At 40.8% G+C, this 23,265-nt stretch overlaps 1 protein-coding gene across 2 annotated transcripts in view; it reads left to right on the plus strand.

Moving 5' to 3' along the window:
• ZPLD1 (zona pellucida like domain containing 1) overlaps window positions 1–23,265 on the plus strand; it is a 118,499-nt gene that overhangs the window by 28,831 nt on the left and 66,403 nt on the right. The window contains exon 3 of one of the 2 annotated variants that reach the window (XM_071572513.1): window positions 13,350–13,426. The exons of the other annotated variant lie outside the window; for it this stretch is intronic. The gene's annotated coding sequence lies outside the window, so the exon portion shown is untranslated. The remainder of the gene's footprint in view (window positions 1–13,349; window positions 13,427–23,265) is intronic. 2 annotated transcript variants of the gene reach the window in all.

Below are 23,265 nucleotides of genomic sequence, written 5' to 3' on the forward strand. Positions count from 1 at the left end.
ACAGTAAAAAACTTCTTCCTGATATCCAATCTAAATCTACTGTCTTGTAGTTTAAAGCCCTTGACTTATCATTAGATGCCCTTGTAAAAACTCTATCTTTTTTTAGATCCCCTCAGAGCAAGCATATGCTGGACTTCAGCATGGGACAAAGTGTTAAACCAAAGGAGAGTTGATTTAGATTAGATATAAGGACAACATTTTTTAAATGAGGGAGGTAAAACACTGGAACAGGTTCCCCAGAGAGGTAGATGCACCATCCCTGGAAACATTAAAGTTAGGTAGGATGGGGCTCTGAGCACCCTGATTTAGTTGAAGTTCTGCTTGTTGAGGGGGGGTTTGGAATAGATGGCCTCTAAAGGTCCCTTTGAACTCAAAATATTCTATGATACTCCCCCCAAAAAGCAAGGAAAGATGGTGAGCAATAAACTTAGTCCTATTTAGGTACCATGAAGTACCACTGTTTTATTCTAGAAGTTCTCTTTGGAAGGAAAGAGTGTCTTACCTACACTTACCTACAGGATTCAGGTCAGGGCTCTCCCAGAATTCCTGCTATGGACAGTGGCTTGCTGTGGGGGATGACAGGATACTTGTGGGGTTTGCTGGGCTAGAGAAGTGAGGTGACATCAGGATGGCAAGGTAGGCTAGAACATGGGGAGGGATGATAGCAGTGAGGAAAAGCAAAGTTTTTCTTCTTTAGTCAGATGAGATCTCATCCACCTGATCCAGGTGAATACCAGTCATATCTTGTAATATCAAGAGATGCCTCTGCTTTGTATCTTCTAGTCATTAAGTTCTGCCTTTAATGGGAAGGGTCTTGTCTCTTATTCAGACAAAGGTACCAAGTGAGCCGATTGCGACCTCCAGTGGTCTGTTAATATCAGATGCTGAGAGCTCACTGGGCTGCCGCTCTGCTGGGATCCTTGGTGCTCCGTATGAAGACCTGCAAACCTATGAGAAGAAAATGAGTACCAGAGAGCTGGGATAACTAGGTTGTTTGCCGTCAAGCACCTGCTCAGGGGAGGTCTGAGCAGTGCTGTGGGCAGCTGTATAGCACCAGAAGGGCTGACAGTGTAAGGCACATACAAACTTTTTAAAGCGGTGCCACAACTGGATCTCACTCACAAAGCATTGGTACTTTCAATAAATATACAGCAGAAGCTTTCAGTAACTTAAAAGCTGTAATAGAAGAGAACTTTAGGCAAGGAAAAAGTAAATATTAGATCACACTAGTTCTAATTTATTAATGTTTACTTCTCGAACTTGCAAAGCTCTGTTGTAGGGTCTTTGTCTCCTTGTATTGAAGATGTTCTTCTATAATCTGTGCAATAGTTTCTCAGCAGCAGGCATCTGGTTTGGGTGTCAGAGGATGCAGTTTCAAAATTTCCAGCCCGTCTCACTTGATTTAGAGCACGATCTACAGTCCTCTACAAGACAAGTGCAGAAGCAAAACTGCTCACTGAGTGTATTAGGAATGAAAGCAAGCCCTAGCCCAACAGAGCCTGTGTACACTGAAGTGTCTGTTCCCTAAAAGTCAGACTTAAGTGATAAGCAACAACAGTGCTAACAGTCAACTTCCTAATTGAACTGTCCTTCATTTTAATTTTAAGCAGTTTAAGCATCTAGCATGTGAGGTAAATCAAGTGGCATTTCTGGTTTGATTTTAGTTTTTGGAAGCTTTATGTGCTTCTCATCTTTCATAGCACCTGGCCATAGATGTATTCATATCTGTGCTTGCCTGCAACTTGGAGGTGCTTAGGTGTCTTTGTATAGAAGAAAGTTATTATTAGTGCTTGTTAAGTACAAAACATTCTTTGCAATAAGAAACTTTCATAATTCTGTACTTCTGCTCTGTGGTGCTGACTCACAAACATGAGTAAACTGGAAAACTGTGCTGGTGAAAAGTCTGCCTTCACATCCATTGTAACCCTGACTCAGAGGTTATTTCCCTCTGAGGTATCTGGCCCTGCTTCAGCAGTGACTCAACTGTTTGTGGTGCTGAACACCATAAATAACAACCTGGCATACTGAGGGAAGCTGAAATTGGCACTGATTATATATTAATGTGCTGCAGCTAAGAAGCTACTTTGTGAACATCTGAGTCATGCCTGCAGCTGGCCCAGAAAAGTCCAAGGTAATTGGGAATGAGGCATGGCTGCAGCTCAGGCTTCTCCTTTCTCCAATCAGACCCCTGTGTCATTTCAGTACCTCAGCATCTCAGGAGAGCCTTCCTTACCCTGCAAGACAGAGAAACCTGGGAAATAGACAAGAGCTTAACTCCCCTTCCATCACTGCCTCATGTCTGCTGGGCAACTTAGCCTGCTTGGAGTAGTTTCTCTCATGTTATTGTGCTCAAAAACATATGCCTGCTAGAGAATTGTAAGGATCAATTAGGGTACATTTGGGTTTTCAGAAGTGTATAATGCATAACTCATAACAGTGTTTCAAAGAATGGGCTCTTGTGTATCTGTTTGTCAAGGCTTTTTCACAAGTCAATTGACATTTTCTTTATATAACAAGAGTTTGGTGGTTTTTAATCAGTATTTTGTACTTCTGTAGTATGGACATGGATGCTGGTTTTTATTTCTTGCTGTTTAATGGCACAGGAAAGACTTCAACAGCTGATTTCTCTTTAGACAGAATCTTTCTTCTCTCTGCTTTTTAAAGCTGTGCAAAAGTGAACCTTTTGGGATTTTGCCTGAACAATACAGTAGAATCTATCTTAATGTTAACATCTACAGACTGTTATTTTTCCTTGTAATGAGATTGGGAAATTGTAGTGTCTCAGATACCCCTGAAAACCTATGGCTTAGGAGAAATTAAGCTGCATTTTAGACACAAAAATATTCCCCAACTGATTCCTACAGAGCTTAGAATGTTGACAGGAAAGAATCAGGTTTTCTTCATATGTGTAAAAAGCAGCAGCTTTTGGAATAAAAAAGTATTCAAATGGCTGACTAAAAATGCTGGTAACTGGCTAACTGGAAAAACAGCCTCCCTGTCTAGCCTTCCTGATGGATCTGCTTTTCCTGGTGAAGAGACTGTGCTCTCACTACCTTTTGGGTACAGATGGACACTCAGGAGAGGCAGAATGGAGTCAGCTTTGTGTGTGCATGTGCATGGTAACACCCATCAGACTGGGGTTAGGAAAAGGATCTGTGCAAGGGAAAGGGTAGGGAAGTAGAATACAAGATAGGAAAGCTGACCTTCTGTCTGAGCAGAGTTTTCTAGCAAATCTGTTCTTCACAGGCCTAAACCTGATATAGAACTTATTTTATAGTAAGAAGCTAGTACCTTTGGAATCCTTTAACTGAAGAATGTTTTGCTATATTTGCTTTTTCTCTGCTAGTTCAGATCTTGTTTGTTCTCATCTGGTATTCTAATTTCTGTATTAGTGGATGCTTCAGGGAAAGGCAAAGAAATAAAATGAACACCTTAAAATGTACTATACCTGTATAAACCATAGAAAGCTATGTGTTCCTTGTCTGCAAAGATGATCTGTCTGGGCAGCAGAGCAAGAAATTTGGTGATTATCTTATTCCAATTTTTATTGTAGCTTGTGGAGCTGAAAACATTATTAATGTAATTGAAATGATTCAACATTTCCTAGGTAACATAGTCCTCTTTAATTTTCAGAGGTAGTGACTCCTGTAGGTTGGTTCTGTGTGGTCCAAGCTGAAAATTATATTTTGCCCTGCAACTTGCTTTCAATGTAGCTGATTAGGGGCCCACAGAAGGTCTTTGTGTTCTGACCCAGCGCAATGTAAAATGGAACAGGTTTTTTTTGGTGTGTGCTGCTAGTGTTTTTCAAAAACAAAATCTCTTGTGTGTCTGGTCAGAAGCATTCCTCTTACCCGATGGATCAGAAACACATGGTGTGACTGTCAGAATATTTTGGCAGATTCCTCAGATCCAAGCTAGCCTTTACTCTGGACTGGCTCTGCTGGTTGCCAGGGGAATGAGTGAAATCAGAGCTGCAGCCAAACCAGGCCCTGCAGATGGCAGCAGAAGAGCATGGAAAGCAGAGCCCGGGCTGCCTGGCTTAGCAGCATCCCCAGCTCTGCCTCAGATGGAAAACTTCGGGCATTTTCCACTGAATCCTTCTGCGAGGTTGAAGGGTGAGGGCAGTGAAATCAGATATTCAAACCGTGTGAGAAGATGTCATGTCAGAGTTCAATGCTTTGCTTTCAGGCATGGCAAAAATAACACTTTGGAAGAAAGTGAACTGTAAAGAGAAAAAAGGTCTCAAATACAGAATACATACCAATGATGTATTATAAGGCAATGTCCTCCCAATGCATCTTGTTATTGCCCTACTGAGTAAATGCTAATGAGAGAACCCAAACAATGGTGTTGTTTCCCATGAAGGGGTTCTTGACTGGGGTTATGGTGAATGCTCTTGTTCCCAAACTGAGCTCTGAGGGATGCTTTTGGCAAAATGAAGCAGGTTGCTGATACAGGTTGGGAGGAATCTGCTCACAGAGTAGCTCTAACCTCATGTTTAACACTTTCTCCCTTGAGACGTGAATTCAGAAGCCCTCAGACAGGAAAGGAGTTGAAGTAACATAATGAATGGGGTTTTTGACTGCTGAGTAGCGGTGGCTGTTGCTGTTAGGGCTAAAGGATGGATTGCAAGAGCTGTAGGATTCTCAATGTACCTTGTTCTGATTGCTGTCCTTCCATATATGTTACAAGGTGGGAGGAAGGCTTCAGCTCTGAGTTTCCATTCCTTCCAGAGTACTCAGTTTATTCTGGGAAAATCTTCAGCCAGCTGCTAAAGGTAGTTATGAGCCTGTTTTGCATGGTTAGCTTATGTGCCAGGATCTAGCTCTGGGTGTCTGTTATGATCATTTATTATTGTGGGTGAATGTAATCATTGTAACAGGCTGAAGAGGCCATTTACTGTATATAATAATGGCTGATTTTATTTGTTGGTATATTTTGCTGTTATTAAAAGCCCCTGCAGCAATGGATCTGGTGTTTTGATATCAATCAAAATAAGACTGTTATGAGAAAAGGCTATTGCCCATGCAACTCAGCAGCATTTTTATTATGTATTTTTTATACAGATGCAGGTGGTACTACATAACGACTGGAAGGTGTGCAATTAAACATTGTACTTGCACTCTTCAGAAATCACACCAATATAACAATTTTGTCTACAGTCATATTTCTAGTAGTGGCTCCTCACAATGACCATAAAAATTAAACAAAAGGTAGTCTACTGTATAATGGAGTTTATTAGGCATATTGAGCAGTAACACACAGCTCAATGAACCTGTGTGTAGCCAAATAACTCTAAGTCATGGACATGATACTTGCTGGCTTGAAAATAACTCAAAATTGAGTTTGCTTTTAACATAAGGGTCAGCAAGATGGGTGCTTGGTTTTGTTTTTACCAAGTGCCCTGGTGACCTCTAAAGCACCAGACAGCCAGCTGTGAGGATTTATTTCCCCCATATATTTGTTTAAGATGAAGAAGAGCTTCATCTGGCTCCTAATATTTTGCAGTAATGTCAAGTCAAATAGTCAAGTCCTTTTAACCAAATGAAAAATGGTGAATCTCAGAAGTGTCATTATGTTACCAGTTTCCTGACCCAAGCTGGTTTGATACCTAAGGCTGGCACAGTACCAGGGTGTAGGAGTAAACAGAGTGGATCACAGTATAAAACATCAGGTGTGAGAAATGCAGAGTTTAAACATCTAGGTTTGACTTGAGTAGAGACTGGAAAAAGAACCCCATCTCAGAAGAGTACCTGTTGGTTAAAGGATGTTACAAGATGTTATCTGTAGTCTTGTAAGGTTGGTCTTGGTCTGTTTTGCTTAAAATAGTTAAGAATTTGAAATAATGGCATCTGCAGTGGCAACAGCACTTCTTGGCACAAGAAATATTTGGAGTTGAATGTTCATTCTGTTAAAGGATTCCAACATTTTGTATTTAAGTTAGCAGCTCAGCAGAAAGGACAGAAGCCAGGCCCCTCTTAGCAATGCACATTAGCTGGCTTTTGGGCACTTTGCTTGGAAGTTGATCTAGTCATGAGTATCTATAGATCCAGAGGCACTTGGCTGGGTTTGGCATTCAGTAATTGTTCCAAGCACTGGGCCACCCTAAGCTATGCAAGTGGAATAACACTGAAATCATTGCTTAGTCACAAAAATCTTAATAATTTAATTCTCTGTTCTCAGCCTTTTGCCTCTGCTAAAAGTGGCCATCATTTGGGGAGGAAGGGGTATTGGATGACTTTCCATGGATTGAATGGAGCATTAAATGACTAATCTCTGCAAAATTGTTTTGGAAGCATTTCTGAAGCAATATTACCATTTTTCATGACCTCATTTTTGTCACTGGCTTTGAAATGCATTCCTTGAATGATGTCAGAATCTTAGCTAATTTTCAGGTTAGAGGTCTGAGTTCTGCCCGTGTGGCCAGCTGTGTCCCTGCATTGTTCATCTGCTGCAGTATCTTGACTCAAGCAACTTGTCATTCAGAAACCATTTTGCACGTTAGCTTGGCTTGAGAAAACAAACTGATATGGCACCTTGCAAAGATGTGGGTAATGCTGGGTGTGCCATAGTACATAACAATATCTATCCCTGTAGCCTGGCATACAATGCAAGAATTCTGTTTTGGGTGGGATTTTGTTTGCATAGTACTGTTATGGGTGTCTGTAAATTCAGACACTGTTGACTGAAAAGAGTAATACTGACAATCTTTAGCAAAGTAAAGACTGCTAGGAGAGGCTGGCACTGAGGCAAAGAGCATTGTTGTTACTGGCAGTAAACTTTTGAAGACAATTGGACTTCTCTGAGTATTCACTGCATCCAGAAGACCTCAGGGTAACTTCTTTGTGTTACCTCTCCCCGAACAGCAGTTGTGTGCAGGACCATTGTAGGAATGAAGTATATACAAGGTGGAGGACCTCACAAGAACATGTGGGCCATCTGAGTCAAGAAAGAATGAACTCTTTGAGCTAGAGTAGGGTATTTTAGATGAAGACAGCAATATGACAGGTGCAGAGATGAATGGAAATGGAATTTAGACTATTTTCAGTGATTTGCCACCCAAATGGGAGAATTATCAAAATCTGCCAAGTGTATTCTGGAATCTATACTGCTAAGAAGATACAGTAGACAGTCATGTTAGATTTCCTGAGCTCAAAAGATCAGTGGGTAGGTTGGAAATGAAAAATATTTTGAGAAACCAGGAAAATCATGTGTGTAATAGCAAGAAATAGCATAGAATGGAAGGTAAGATGCAAAATACAACTCATCCGAACAAGTATAAGATACCCCACTTGAGCAGAGACAATGAATGGCACAGAAGCAGGATGAGGGAGTAACTCATTGGGTATGACTCAGGGATGGGAGTAACTCTAGTTTCTCCTACGAAAGAGGGTGTAGGGAGTGGTAATTTATCCCAAGTAGCATACATGCCATTAAGAAAAGAGAAAAATATATTACTAAAGTGTATAGTAGAAGGGATTACAGTCTATCAGATGTGCTGAACAGACATACCGCTTCACATTGCTGTTGTGACTCTGCAGTAGTGTTGAGCTACTCTCTATAGTGTTCTAGGAAAGATGTGAGCTGGAGAGACCCCAGCAGAGAGCAGCATCAGAGAGCACAGCCATCTGGAAAACACACCCTGTGACAGGATGGAGCAAACTGGTGATGTTTATCTCAGAAAATGGTATTCCTCTGTAGAGCTGGGGCATGTTTTAAACCTGCAAGAGTCTGTTGTAGGGGAGGGTGATGATCTGTTGTTCCCTGCCTCTGCGGTGGGTAAGATGAGACCAGATGGACCTGAATTGCTGCAGCGGTGTTTTAGGTGAAGTGTTAGGAGAATCTGCAATGATTAAGATGGAAAGGATTGGAAAAGGGAGTAAGTGCCATTGCTCAGAGAGCACACTCAGCAGTTGGAGGTCTTCAAGAACAGACTTGTCATGAGGGACACCAGAAATCTATGATCATCCTGTTATTTGGTCTGCCTCCATAAATTTTTACTTGAGTGCTGTTTCCATCTTTCAGAATTTTTAAATCTTCTTGGATTTTCTTTTCCCCTCCATCTGGAAATACACCTTTGCACTGCACAACCAGTCCCTTTCCCACACTGTTGCCTCCTGCTGCTCTCTGTCCTTATCCGTTCAGCCCGTGATTGCCTCTCTTGGGGGGCTCCTTAGTTGCTCCGGTGCCGAGGGTGGTTTGCCGCCCTTCCTTCCCACTCTCAACCCTCCTGAGGTCCCAGTCGGGGCGTCCAGGAGGGTGAGTGGTGGTGGATGCCGCGCGGGGCTCCGTTCCCCTCATTGGGGCGGGCGCCAGGGGGAGCTGCGGGACCAGGAACGCGGGGCGGCGGTGCCGGTCGGAGCCCCCTCGGCGTGGGGTGTCGGGGGGACCGGGCACTGCAGAGACATCCGGGACGGGGGCCATCGGAAAGAGGCAGCGAGAGCAGCAGCCCTCCCGCCGGTGGGGGTGGGGCGCCGCCTCTCTGGCACAGCCTTGCCCAGCCCCGCTGCTCTGGCACAGCCTGGCACAGCCCTGTCCAGCCCCGCCGCTCTGGCACAGCCTGGCACAGCCTTGCCCAGCTCCACCTCTCTGGCACAGGCCTGCCCAGCCCTGCCGCTCTAGCACATCCTTGCCCAGCCCCGCCGCTCCGGCACAGCCTGGCACAGCCTGGCACAGCCCTGCCACTCTGGCATAGCCTGGCACAGCCTCGCCGCAGTCAGACAGGGACGAGCGGCGCTCCGCGGGATGCGCGGGATTTCAGGGGCGGGAGGGGCGAGCCGGCCACGTTCAGTTCGGGGCGGGGGCTCAGGAGCTTCACAGAGGTCCCTAGAGAATAGTCAGGAAAGGATCCACTGTCAGTGGCTGGGTAGAGGCGGCTGCTGAAGACGCAGCACAGGGTGGGTGTGTAGGTCATGAATAGGAAACCCGTATTGGTGCCAGAGGAGAGGAAGGTGCTGGAAGAAGTTTCCCAAGGCAGGGGTGTGGACTCTGTATCAACATGCTTGTTGAATAAGCAAGAGAAGGTTTCCTGTTTTCTGTCAGGATGCGTGCAGTTACTGTTCACTTTTCAAACCTTGGAAAGCAGGAGCATGAGTTGGTGGTCCTTTCCAGCCCTATGAACTTATTCCTTTTCTTGAAGATCCAATCTTCATTGTGAATACTAGTCTCATTTTTCCATTTTTTTTCCAGACCTCTGAGTATTACATAGTTGTCTCACTCTACTTGCTCGAGTACCTTTTCATGTCTTTAGGTTCATATTCTGTCCCCTTTGGAATGAAATTTAGAGCATTCCTTAGGTGAATTTGAGAACTTACTGACAGTGTAAGCCTGCCCTGTTTACTGGCCACCTCCACTCTGAATTCTTTATATTGAACTCTAGAGTAGCTTAGCATGTGAGGATCTCAAAAGCAATGTGACATGGTTAACTCTTATGATTCAATATTAAGAGAAGACATAATCTTGCATGTGCTCTTTCAAGTACTGTCCCCTTCTCGGGGGCTGGGAGCAAATCCTCAAGATTTATATTGGTTTGTTTTGTTAGGTAGTTTTGTCTTAGGAAGAATTTGGGATTTTGAGACATCAAGACTTTTAGAGCAGGATTCTGCAGGACTGGAAGACCATTTGGTTTCACTGCAAACTGGTCCCAAACTGCAAACTTATCTGCAAACAGTGTCTTGTCTCTTGTTCCCTGCAAATGAAAGAAAGCGTTTTCCTATTAATGCATTTTCAACTATACCTAATATGAATAATAACGATCTCATTAAGGGCTGACAAACCTGTCTATTTTAGAAACTTTATTTTAACATGGGATGATTTGAATTTCCATAGATAAATTAAGTGCTAGCATTAAGCAAGTACAAATTTGTAGATAATTAAAATTGGGATTAGTGAGAGAAGAGGTGAAAAATGGGGGTCAGATGCAAGCCATCACGGGTCAGGCTCTGTCAGTTTTGCTCTTGCATTTTTGTGCTGTTCAGAACAAAGTTTTTGATTCTGCTGGTTTGAACAGGGTTTCTATTAGTTTGGTGCACTGAGTTGCTCATTTCTAAGCATGGCCTTATCTCAATGACAGTGAAAAATTCTCTCACTTAACTAAGAGGTTTCAATATATACTGAGTGTCCTGCTAACTTTATGGGAATGTTCCACAGACACCTAAAATAGGTGCAAGGGGTTCAATTTAGTTTAGAAAATGTGTTGTGTTGTTTTTTTTTTTTAATAAGGGGATATATATTCTTTGAAATTAATTTGGTATTTCCTAATAGATAGTGATTTAAGTGTTAATGTCTGTCTCTTCTCTCCTGCTCATTGCCTATCTAATTTTTGGCAGCCATTTTGTATGGGTGATAAAATGGGGAGTCAGCTTAACGTGCTTTGAAATGGAGCTGTTATTCTTGGAGTAAAGTAAAGTGCTTGAGGTAACATGCAAAATTCATGCAGCTTCATTGTTCAAGGAAAAAGATAATCATTTATGAGAAGCCCAGGACTTAAAAACTGTTTCAACCTCTGGCAGATTGCAGTGGTGCCCAACTTGAGATCTTTTTGTGATATAGTTAAGGCTAAATGCTGGAAAATGTAAGCTTGCACACTTCTGATCTGAGCAATAAAGAGCTTTATTTCTCACTGCTGGTGGAACACCATTCATGCAAGTTTATCCCCTTTTAATGCACCATTACAGTGCTACTGCCAGCCTAATGGTTTTAAAATTCTCAACAGATCTAATCCTTCTCCTGGATATTTTTTTTTGTTAAATCAAAAATGATGCAACTTGTAAGTGTTTCAAAGAGAGTTATTTAGTACCATGCAGAAGTGACATTATTTACACACTGGTCTGGTGTAGGGGTTTAAGTAAGAGCTTGGATGAAACTAAATCTGGTGCTTTGGGTAAAATGTAAAATTGTGCCTAATGTGTCACTCTTATCTGGTGTATCAACAACAGGACCTGTGAAGCAGCCTTTTAACAGAGGCAGTAATGATAGAAGTAAGGCCAGGCAGCAAAGTTTCCCATAATGTAAAATCGAAGGAGGAGTCTGATGATAAGCAATGTAGTTGTGTTCTCTGAGTAGATACGAGGAGTGCCTTCATTCCTTGGTGATTCCTATGGACTAATACAGACTTCAGCCTTTATGATCAGTTTATGTACATGACTCTGGGACCTTGACTCTTCACCAACTTGATACTCTTTTGATCTCCATAATTCCAGCATCCACATGCTGCCAGTGACCCTTCTGGTAACACAAGATCAGTGAATTGAAGGGCCATCTTGGCGGTTTCCCTTTGTGTTAGCTGTCCCAGAAGAGCAGAAAAAGGTTTACTCTAAAACCATGGTCTTGTGCCACTGAAGAGCTCAGGAATACTGCCAGAACCTGGCTATTTGCTGAGGTTTCTTAGGTTATTTTTGGAAATAGGACATTCATGTCTTGAGGTACAGAGGCTTCATCCTGTAGAAGGGAGTATGGGGATACATAAGGCTCCAGCAGGGTTCATGAACCCCTATGGGAGAAAAAAAATGTAACCGCTATCTTTCTTTGTTTCTGATATCTACAGTTTTTGTGGTGAAAAGCTAATTTCAGTTCTTTTTGAAGAGCCAAACCTTTCCTTTAGCTGACAGTTAAAAAACCCCAACCAACCAACAAAAAAAACCCCCAGCAACCTGCTGCTCCTGCCCCCTCTCCCCCAACAACCAAACCCCAAAAAAGGGAAATACGTTTTGCCACTGTAGTAGCTTCCAGGTTGAAGATAATTAGAATGGAGGAGGGGAAAAAAATCACCAGCAGAGCTTCTAGCTACTTGCAATTCCTGAATTTTTTTGTAGTACAAAGTGAAAGTCTTCCACACACAAGATGAACAGGAGGTAAACAAAAGTCAGTGCTCCACTGCACATTTCCCAGATGTGTCAGTGGACTGGTTCCTATCTCCTACAATATTTCAAGGCCTTATGGTGGGAATCTTCTCTGAGTGTCCTGTTCCCAGTCCATCAGGGTAAATGTCTACTGTAGCTGCCAAATTTCTGCCTTGTCATCACTATTTGGCCATTCCAAAGCATGAAACTATTATTACTGGGTGACAATTGTGTGAATATGAGCTGAATTCCACTCCTTCTCCAAAAGTCAGGAGGAAAAGCTGAAGTAGTAGAAGTTGGCATATACTGGTGCGCCTGAAGCTTGTCAGAAACCTTTGAGAGTGTCACCCTTGTCAGGGTAGAGCAAGACAAGCATTTGAAAGAGGGCAGTTGTCATTACTGTAGTGCCGTGTTTGAGGGTGACATGGATTCTAGTTTCTATGTTGCCCCGCTGAGAATGAGAAGGCTGCAGTGGTGCCAGGAAAGAGTGGAAAACTGCTCTTATGGGAATGGTGATCCAATGAGGATAGGCTTTTTGGAATGTGCACCAGTTCCCTCTGGTTTAGCAGGTTTTTATGACTGTGTCCCACTGATGCTTTGTAGAGGTATTCTGTGGAAGCTGGATTCCTTCTGGATTAGCTGTGCATTTATGCCTTTGTGGTGACTTCCATATTTACATCTTAGATTGAAAGTAACTAATTATGAATAGCTACTTTATGTAATTAGAGTTAGTGGACATCATATGTGGATATTGGCCTTTTAAGATATAGCTGAAATGCAGCCAGTGTACAAAACCAGTAAATTGTGACAATTTTATTCCTTGTCTGGAGTTTCCATATATTGTGCTATTTACAGCAGTATGTGTGTGCAACTTATGAGAAAATAAGAGTTAGAAACTAAATATATTTCTCTGTGATGGTCCAGTTTGCAATCATGCCAGCACAGCCAAAGTTTCCTGCAAATAAAGAAAAGGTTGAGTGTTATGAATTTACTTCTTTTATTTTAAAATTGCTACTGCAGTTTTTGTAAGTGCTTGGAAAGCAAGATTAGAACATTATTATACACTTTTCTCTTGGGGCATGTCTTTTATAGTATTACCCTTTGGAAAGAGGTGGTTGGGAAGGAAGCATTTATACTGCAACAGCAAGGTCAGAAAATATTTTTTTAAGTAATACACTACTGAATGTACAACCTGGTGCTGGTTCAGTGTCACAGGAGATGAATGGCACTCTGCCTAGTGAAGGATTTCTTTAAGTGCCCTCTCACCTCTCTTATTTGTGCACTGGCAATATTTTTTTCCTCTAATAATTCTTAAGGCATTAGGCATAAGAGCCTCCTGTGGTACCTATTAAAAAATGGCAAATATTTATGGGTGTTCTGGTTAACTGGGATTTATTTTTTGGCTTTTCAGCATTCTCTCTCCTGGCTATTTATTGTCACATGGCACATATGGAGAGCTTTCTTCATCTCACTGGCAGCCCATACAAAACAGGTTTTCTCTGTTTTCAGTAGCACTCCAGCTGTAGAAGTCTGTAATAGACTGGAGAACTGAAGAGGAAAGCAGGGAAAGAGTAGGCTGCAGAGAGGTAAGGATGTGGTGAGACTGTTCTTTGATCTCTGTGGTTCTTTCTTAACTGAATTTGGTCTCGTAACTATTTTTGACTGTTGATGTTACATTAAACCTGCAGAAGAGGTGACTTGGGCCCCACACAGGTAGTGTCATTGCCTGCCCATGCATATGGGGATTAGGATCTGTCTCCTGGCCCCAAGTAGTTTGCTTTTGGCACCTAAGTAAAAGCTTTTGTGATCTATGTGCTGGCTTGTAATGGACAGTTCCTTGTTTTCTAGTAAAGCAGTGCTTCCAAAATGAAAACCTTTCCTGCCAACTTATTTTGGTTTAAATCTATTTCCACATATTCTTTAATTTTCTGTCATGAAGGCTGAAAATTCTTTTTGAAGAAATTTTTGATTACTTTGCCTGTTTAGTTTACTGGATCTCTGGCCCTATTCTAGGTGATATACAGAAAGAGATATGCTTTCATCAGATTCTTTCAAGTCTGTTTTCTGTGAGGAAGTATTTTTGCATGCACTTTCCTCTGAGAGCATGACCTTCCTGATAGTGAGATGGTAGAGTAGATCAGTACTCTGAAATCTCAAAATAGATATAGACTGGCTATAATAGCTCTAGGTTTTTTCTTCTCTCTCCTCAGTGAAAATGTTTGCCAGTTTTAATTATGAGCCCTGGATGTGCATCTTGAGATTTGCAGCATCTGGAGCACGGTGCAATGATTTCTGTTCTGTGAGAGGCATGCAAATAAGTAGCAGTTTGAACTTGCTCTCTATTCCTAATGGTATCTGTCTCTTCTGCATGCACACTGCCTCGTCAGCCCATACAAATATGTGCCTCCTTGTCTCCATGTGAAAGACACGTTTTCAGACTCCCTTAGCTTTTGAGGAATGAGTTCTCTTAGGGGAAAACCTTACATGGCTCAGTAGTTGACTTGAATCAAATGAGTATGTTCTAATTGGATAAACTGAAGTGAGTGATACAGCTACATACGATGGGGAGGGAAGATTGGAGCTGAAATGGTTAGTTTATTGCTAATATCCATAGATGATATTCTTCATAGTACCAAGTTTTCACTCCCACTTCCCAGTCCTGTCCATCACTTCATATATTGCTGTGGATACCTCTAAATGGAACAGCTGTGCCATCTGCCTCCAATATTATTTCACTCCTCACTGTTTTGGGATAAATTTCATAAAGTGTATTGCACATGCAAACATTTAATTGAACAAATGGGAAGCCTCTCCAGTTAAGAAAGCTTTGAAAATGACAAGTAGTGTCCAATTTCCATTCTAATGGTTACTGCGGGGCTTTAAATATGTGTGAATCCATCTAGCAGGGACTGATGGTATATTGAAGGCAGATGGCTTGCTTCTGCAAAGAAGAAATGTAAGTGGCTTTTACTATAAATCTTTTTTTTTTTTGGCGAAGAGTTGACACAATAAAGATGTGAGTATTACTGAGAGTGCTCTTTAATAATTATACTACCTTATGTTTTCCCTCAAGAATATGGTTAACTGACTGGAAGAATATATTCTGAATTTTTATCCTTAACTATAACAAACAGTTTAGAAACACCCTTTTCTTCCTTTAGTAAAATGACTCAAGAGTGGGCAGGTTATTAAGCAAAAAGGCAAACACCAATCTGAAGAGAAACATTGCAACGTCTGGAAGGGTGTTGGACCTTGTGAGAAATGCAGCCCAATGATAGTCGGTGTCCTCACCTGTCAAAGGACCTTAAGACTAAGTGTAGACCTCACCTCCCCTAAAGATTCTCAAATTTTTAAGGCAGTTAGGAAGTGGGGAATTGGAAGATATTTGAAATGTTTCTTTTAAAACTGTGCTAGTGACTTTTGCTTGAAGTTTCAATGTCTTGTATATCTTCATGCTCATGAAAGCTTGTCTGTGAAGCAGCATATTTCTCAGTCATTTGACTGAGGGATATTAACACAGTGAGCAAAAAGAGAAGTGCTGCTGAGTGCCATGGAGAGGAACATGCCTACGGGACAAGCAAGGTGGAAAGGTCTTCAGAATTTTGATAATGCTTGTTTGAATTTGCATTCAATGAATGCCTGGAAGTAGGCTATCTGATGTGGGTTTAGCTTGTTTATGGCTTTGAGATGCTTATGGTACCCTAATGGAATAAAACATGAACAAGTATAAATTTGTCAGTAAACATTATCTGCTCCGTATGGACAGACCTTGCTAGCAGGAAAAGTAAGGACGGACATCCTGGATTTGTATAACAGAATGTCTGCATATTTGCCACAAATTTTGTCAAAGCTGCACACTTATCACAACTTTCTTCTCAAGTTTACTGAGCTATACTTCTTCCCTGATGCTTTCCCTCCAAAATATACTCTTATAATTCTGTTTCCTTCTATCTCAGGATTTGGATGTATGGATGGATTTTGTGGATTCTGTTGTTAAGACAATAAAGATGTTACTTGGCTAGTCTGTGCCCTCTATCTGGAAAATTATGAACAACTGAGCTCTGGAGTTCATCTTTTAGTCTATCATAAAAGTAAAATTAACTAGGAACAGAGAATTAAATGTACTACCTACCTTGGGGATCAACTTGACAGTAAATAGACTTGAGTTAAATCCTAAAAGTTGCAGTAACTATTAAAAACACCACAAAAATTACACATAACCTCCAAATAATAGTAATCTGACATAAAGTCTGGGCTTATGTGTTTGCATTTATGTACTAATGGATACTTGCATATGTCTTAAAATATGCTTTTCAGAACTGCTTTTAAAAGAACAGACTTGATTATTGAGTCATCCAGCAGTAATTTTTCATTGTTACTTGAGACAAGTTTTACTAGAAAAGAAGACTGATAAGATGAAGGCCTTGACAGACTCCTTAACTATAGCAGTGTTGGCAGACACCAGCCTAGTGTTCATAAGCCTTCTCAGTGATTCTTATTCTAACTTTAATAAGCAGGTATTGACTTCTGTTGTATTCAGCATCAAGATTAATTGATATTGGTGAGAACAAAGCCAGGGTCAATATAACCCTCAAGAGACTGTTAATCTCTGTAGACTGAAGAGGAAGTCAATATTGGCAGTATTACATGATTCCAGTGTAAAAATATCCTTTATATGCACACACAGAGGAAAAGAGAAAAAAGTATCCAAAAATGTAATGTAGCTATTTCCATGGACCCCGTGTGTAGCATTTAGGTCTTAAAAGTTGATTATTTTTATAAAAAGTATTCTAAAAATAACTTTTTACTGTGATTCAATCTGACTTTGGATCAAAAGCAAAGGAAAGCTGTGAGACTGGAGGAGAAGAAATTGACAGTGCCCAAGTGGTGTTTCCATCTGGTGGGCATAACCCTGACAAGTGTCAAACATTGTCATAATGCAGCACTGTCAGAGTTGCTGTCATTGCTCACATCAGAATAACTAAGGGCTTGCTGCTTTGCAGGCTCAAGGGCCACAGTGCTCACGGCAAGGCAGGATTCTGCCTTAAAGGTAGCTGTTAAACTGGTCTGTGCACTGTCTTCTGGTCAGGCTTCCTGAACTGTGACCTGAATTTTAATTGAATCCCAGTTTTGAACAGTGCATTTTTTTGTGTCCCCTTGATCCTTGCCTGTCCCTCCCTTGGCATCTGTTCAGTTCTTCTCCTGTGATCAGTCTCCTAGCTTGGGTAGAAATTTTAGAAACTAGCTTATTTTATGAATATTGCATAGTTTTGAATGCAATGCCTCTTGATAACAGTGATGAGCTTTCAGAAAACTTATTTTGGGTGGGTTCTTGTGATTCAGGATTTGTACAGTACAGCAGTAATATAATGCAGTATAACCAGAATGATAACAAATATCTGCTTAATGAATTATGCAAAACATGTAGTCTTGCAATTGCCTCAGAGAAGTCAGTGGTCTGGAAGGTGCTTCTGGGCTTCAGAAACAAAAGAAAAGCTGTTTTGAGAGTCTCATGTAGCTTTTTTCCTACTGTATGTGTCTGAAATGGGATTTGCCTTTTCATGAAGCATGCTGCCAGCCAGTCCTGCTGCTGTGGTTTGTGGGTTTGGTCACAGTCCTTGATGTGTTTTCTGAGGGAATATTGTCAGGTCCTAAGCAGCTAGGCAAAGATTTTTTCAGTAGGAATCAAATTGGCTGTTTCTGATACATGATTTGTTATTCCTCTTGTATGGAATATAGCAGCTTAAAGTTTCACTCATTCACTTGGGGAGTAGACATAATGTTGTGTAACTTGGGAGCCTGCTCAAACACATTGGATAATAGGCAGGGAGCAGTAAAAGCAAACAAGCTTGCAGGCAAACCCTTAGGGTGAATTCCCCTCATATCAATTATTCAGTGAGTAATTTGCAAACAGCAAATATGGTTGTAAAGAATGGGTTTGGATTGTGAATTACTCACAAAGAAAAAATAGATTTGAGAACAATTGTCATTTACTCACAAAAAGTGACTGGACTGACTCTTGTTCTCTCTTAGGATAGTCTGCTTTCAAAACTCACATACATAAAACATAAAAAGATACATAAAACTCCTCATTTTGCAGTTGGTAACATCTACTTGTCTACCCAGCAGTCCACACACACACACACACACACACACACACACACACACACACACACACACACACACACACACACTCTGTGTTTGCTTTTTGCTTAAGAATTTTTATTTCAACTCTTGAAATAGGTATATAGCACTTTAATGATCATCATCATGGCTAGGCTTCATGAACGAAGATTTGGGAAGGGCTCTACCCACGTGGGTGTGTCCTTCGAGCCTGTGCAGTGGATTTTTTTAGGTGAGGCACAAGAGTGCGTGAAACTGGCCCTGACGTGGATATAAATGCTTTACATGTGCTGGTATTCAGAAATATGTATGTATACAACAATAAATATGAAGGTAATTCTATTAAATATATTCTTAAAAGTGCCTGTAAATTAAAAGAAAGGAAATACTCTCTTTTCCAGTGCTAATCATCTTGGCAGTTCATCTTCAAGTAGGCTTTCTGTAGGTATAATATCCTAGAAAGAAATTGTCACATGAAAAGGAGGGGCGGAAATGCAAAGATTCCTTGTCCCACCTCTATTAATATAAAGTTATTAGCTATAAGCGTCCTTGGAACAATCAAGGCTTTATGAGCCCAACACTACCTGCCTGACACTGGGCAGAACACAGGCTGGAAAGGTTTTTGACCTTCCTATTAGGACCACACTTTAGCCAGGGAGAACTTATTAGCTATAAGCATCCCAGGCCATCAAAGTCTTATGAACCCAACACTGCCTGCCTAACACTGGGCAGCACACAGGCTGGAAAGGGTCTTTGTCGCTCTGTTGTGAGGACCACACTTAATAGCAAGAAAAGAACTTCCTCTATAGCAGCTCCTGAAATAAGTTTTACTAATACAAGTGTGTGACAGTTATTGTGGGGTTTGTGGTGCCGGTGATAATATTCAGCTGCATGATTGTATTTAACTGATGACCAAAAAAAACCCCAAAGAAACCAGCACAAAACATATTCTACAGAGACAAGCACACCAAACTTAAGTTTCAGTACAGCACTATACCTGCCCCTGACAGACTTAACTAACAACAGAAAACTACTAACCAGAAACACAACAACCTAAACCACAAATCTAGAACTCCCCTTGGTAACACAGAGCAACAAAATGACTTGCACACTACTTTCTCTGTAACACAAAGCAAAAGGAAAGAATATAGCTGTTTCCCATTAACACACATGTTAAAAAAGAACTGCACACCTTAAAGGAACACAACAACTAATATAAAGTAAGATATATACCTAGTAAGTGTTAAAGGTTCAAACACAGGAAGGTGGTGTTTGGGAGGAGCCCCCTCAGAGAATTTTTCTCCCCATACAAACGCAAAGGGTTTAGGCTTGGAGTCTCAGGAGTGAAGACAAAAATAGCTGATGGCTTTTAGATTCAAGCTTAATGGTTGGGTGGGGTGAGAAAACAGAACCCCAACACCTGGGGGTGGGGAGAAATTTTTCTTTCTTTGTTCTCTGTGTGTTGTTTTGACTTTTTTGGTGTTTTTCTTTGGGCAGCAGCAGAAAAGGAGCCACGGTTCGCTAGTGAGATCTTTTTAGCTGGCTCTGCTCTTTGCTTTTTCCCTCTCTGTCTCCGGGCACCCTGAGCTTCAGAGAGAGAAAGAAGAAGGGAGAAACTGCTGCTTTCAGGACACTGCAGACCTTTTTTTTCCCTCTTTCTGGGGACCGATTTGGACTGCAAGGAGATTCATAGGAATTATCAACATTTCCTCCGCTCCCAGTTTACTTCTTCGTTTGGAACAGAGGACAAGGACAGAGAAAGAGCAAGTGTCCACTTGAGTTCATCCTTTATCTTTGCCTCACTGGGAAAAGACTGAAAATTCACTTCACAGCCAGCCAGGGTGTGACACTGACCCTGTCCATAAATATAACTGCCCCAAGAGGAAACTACTGTTTTGGCAGTTGTTCTGTTTTGTTTTTTTCTTTACCTTTGGTGCTGGGGGAGTAGTTTGCTCTGGTCTTTTTACAGTTATATGTTTACATATAGGAGTTAAGAACAGTTATCCTTCTTATATCCATTTTCTAATTAAAGTTCCTTTTCTTAAATTTAATAAAGAGTGAAGTGATTACTGTGGAGGAATCCTCTCCTCTGCTTTTTGGTAAGCATTTTGGTTTTTCCCTCAAACCAAGACAGTAAGTTACAAGGTGTAAGGCAAGTTATTGTTATTAGTATTAAAGTAGCAAAACATAGTTAGTAAATAAGGTGTCTATAGAGTAAAGATGTAGCCAAGTGAAATGAGTATCAAGGTAGCTGTGAGGTAGAAGTGAAATCATATTATAAGGGTATAAGGTACTTTATAACGTATAACATAACAGATGTAGTTATAGAATGTATAAAGTAATAGGTGTTGTAAGAGAGTAAAGTATAAGATGTGAAATATAAAGTATAGAGAGTACATGGTTTTCTCATCCCTACATTGTCCGAAGAGGTGGGAGGAGACAGGGCAGTTGCTGTCAGCTACCCCTGCAGAGACGATGGCATTTCTCCTCAATTTTTGCTCATGCCCAATCGCTTTTATACCTTTTTTTTTTCCTCCTTAGGTGGTTTGAGTGGCTCTAGTCAATAATTGGGTTTGGGGTGATAGACAGATGACCATGACATAGACCTGAGGGGCTCTTTGTGTTCCTAGAAGATGTCGCTAAGGAGAACCATGTCATCTTCACAACACTCCACCCTTTGTTAATCTTATCAGTCTGGCTTTAGCACTTTTGGAAAGCCACTGAGATGTCTTCCTTCCTCTGACAATGGCTCTGGGAGGACCCCTCCAGAGGGCTAAGTGTTTCCCTCAACTCATCAAGAGTTTATCAGGGCTATCACCCCACAGAAATGCTTTGAAAAGTAAAATTAACTTCAAGTTTGGATCTTAATTGGCATTTCTTCATGGTACAGGATGGAATTAGACCAACATAAAACTAGTTTAATATAACGCTAGTGTGGTTCTAGCCATTTTAAGCTTTGTCAGCTTGTCCCTTTTTTCCTGCCTCATTCTGAGTCTCCAGCTGTCTGATTGTTTCAGGAGAGAATTTTTACCTGGAAATACTTGGTTTATTGGTTCTTTAAATGTTAAAGCAGTATTTTTGTGTAATGCCTTTCAAACCCTCTATGTTATGTTGCACAAAATGTGAGTCAGAGTGCCTAGTGGTAGTTTTCCTTGATTGTCTACAAATTAATTTCCATGTCAGAATTTCAACTCCAAACTTCTAGGTAGTTTCCATGCATGGGAGATTATTTTCAACTCAGCCTTCTTATCAGAATTTGGTTAGAGCTCAAAAGGCCCAACCATTCTGCCTCTTTAATGCTGTCCCAGCCCAGAGAGTTTTCTACAATGAAATGTTCCATCCAATACTGAGGAGTGCAAGGAAAGAGGATGTTTCTATTTATCTATATGTAAGTTAAAAACAACTATAGATGGTTAGAAAACAAGAAACAACTGAACATTTTCTGTTTGGAATTACTCAACCTTAAAAACAGAAACTATGTAATTGTGACTAACTTTATTAAACCCTGAGTTTCAAAGAGTTTTGTTGAAAAGAAGGATGAGAAAGAATGATACTTCTGCAAAATATTCTCAGTGTGTTGCTTTGGGGATTTTTTTTGTTTGTGTTTTTTTTTGTTTTGTTTATGTGTTTGTTTTTGTTTTTATGAGAGGGGAGGGGATTTCTTGCTTTCATCTAGCTCTTTGAAGTAGTTTCCTGACACTCTGTAGTCATGGGATTATGTCCCAAAATGAAAAAAAAAAAAGAAGTAAAAAAGGTATATATAGTTTCTACTACTGTCTCAGTGTTCCTATTGATTATCTATTTAATAATAATAATGATAAACTTTCTTACAATTTCTATGGAACTATTCTGAGGTGAAATTGTAATTTAGGCAAGGAAAATTTGAGCATAATGGTGATCTGCCAAAACACTCACTTTTAGATCAATCCTACATTTAAAAGGTAGACATATTCGTGGCAAGAAAATATTTAAATAGACTCTTAGACAAAAACTTCCTAGGCAGGAAACTGTACTCTGAGTACTTATTGCTATGTGTGCATTTGCATGTGTCTTGTCAGTGCTATAAATTGTGAAATGTATGCCCTCTTAATCTGTCATGAGAATATCAGTTTGTCAAAAATTGATTAGCAGCCCATTACAGATTCATGCATTTACCATTCACTGCAGAATGGTAGCACAGTTTTGTCTGAAAGATTGTTGTACAATCCAGGTTTCTTTCTGTCTTAAATACAAATGAGACTGAGGTATGAATAACCTGGTAAAAGGGAAGAAGTGCTTTTTCTAAAAGCCCAATATTTCAGTGTAAAGTGTTCATTTGTCCCAGGAGCTACTTGCTGAAGATGTTGCTGTTAGCACGAAATGGATGTTTCATTTCCAGGCTCACAGCAATGAAGCTAAAGAATGGTGCACCAGTGTGACAGTGTGAGTGAGACATGTGGCACTAGGCTAACAAATTCATGTGCCGAGCTCAATATTAATCAGCTTCTACCCTGTGGATTCCTCAAATTTGTTTTTAAAGTACTATCCATTTTATGTAAAGCGCAAATGTGCATTTCCAACATATGGTAAAATCAGAAAAGTCCAGAAGACAGTCGAGTAGACATTCGAATTTTATTAGGTTTGATGCACATTCATAGCACATAGAGCAACTCCCTCCACTTTTCTCTCTTGCTTTGGAATGCCCCATCTCTTTTCTGGCATATTACAGTGAGCAAGCTGCAGCAGTTTCATTTTACTTCTATTTGTCAGAAACTCTATTCTTTTCAGTTTTCACCTTCTCACGTTCATGATACTAATTCAGCACCTGTAGATATCTCCCTGCCTGTCTCAGTTCTTTGTTGTAACTTTTGAAACCAAAAAAAAGGTCTTTTCTTGCATGAAGCAAGAAATGGCTTTATTCTGTTAAGGTCTGTTGGAAGGATGAACTTTCTTCACTGTTAAGTTTGCTTCAGGGACTGAAAGCAGGCTGAGGGCACTGCGAGTCTCAGAAGAGCCCTGTATGACTTCAGTTTACTCATACTTTGACAGTGGTCAGCACCAAAGTGGGTAAGACTTGTCCACATTTCAGGCTGTGTTTATAGTGTGCGTTAAATCTAAGTCTGGATTCTTTGTCTGTATAAACCTCCTGTTCTGCCTGCAGGCTAAAATCTTATCCAAGTCCTTATTTTTTCAGGTTATCCACATCAGAGGCTGATCAGGCTTTTGCCCTTGGTGTACTGTTTTTGTGGCTTCCTCCTGTGCCCTGCATACTGAGAAAAGCTGTGTAAATTTGCATGTGTCCTGAGACAATGTTCACCTGGGT

Source organism: Pithys albifrons, chromosome 1 (genome assembly GCF_047495875.1).
Source record: "Pithys albifrons albifrons isolate INPA30051 chromosome 1, PitAlb_v1, whole genome shotgun sequence".
NCBI lineage: Eukaryota > Metazoa > Chordata > Aves > Passeriformes > Thamnophilidae > Pithys > Pithys albifrons.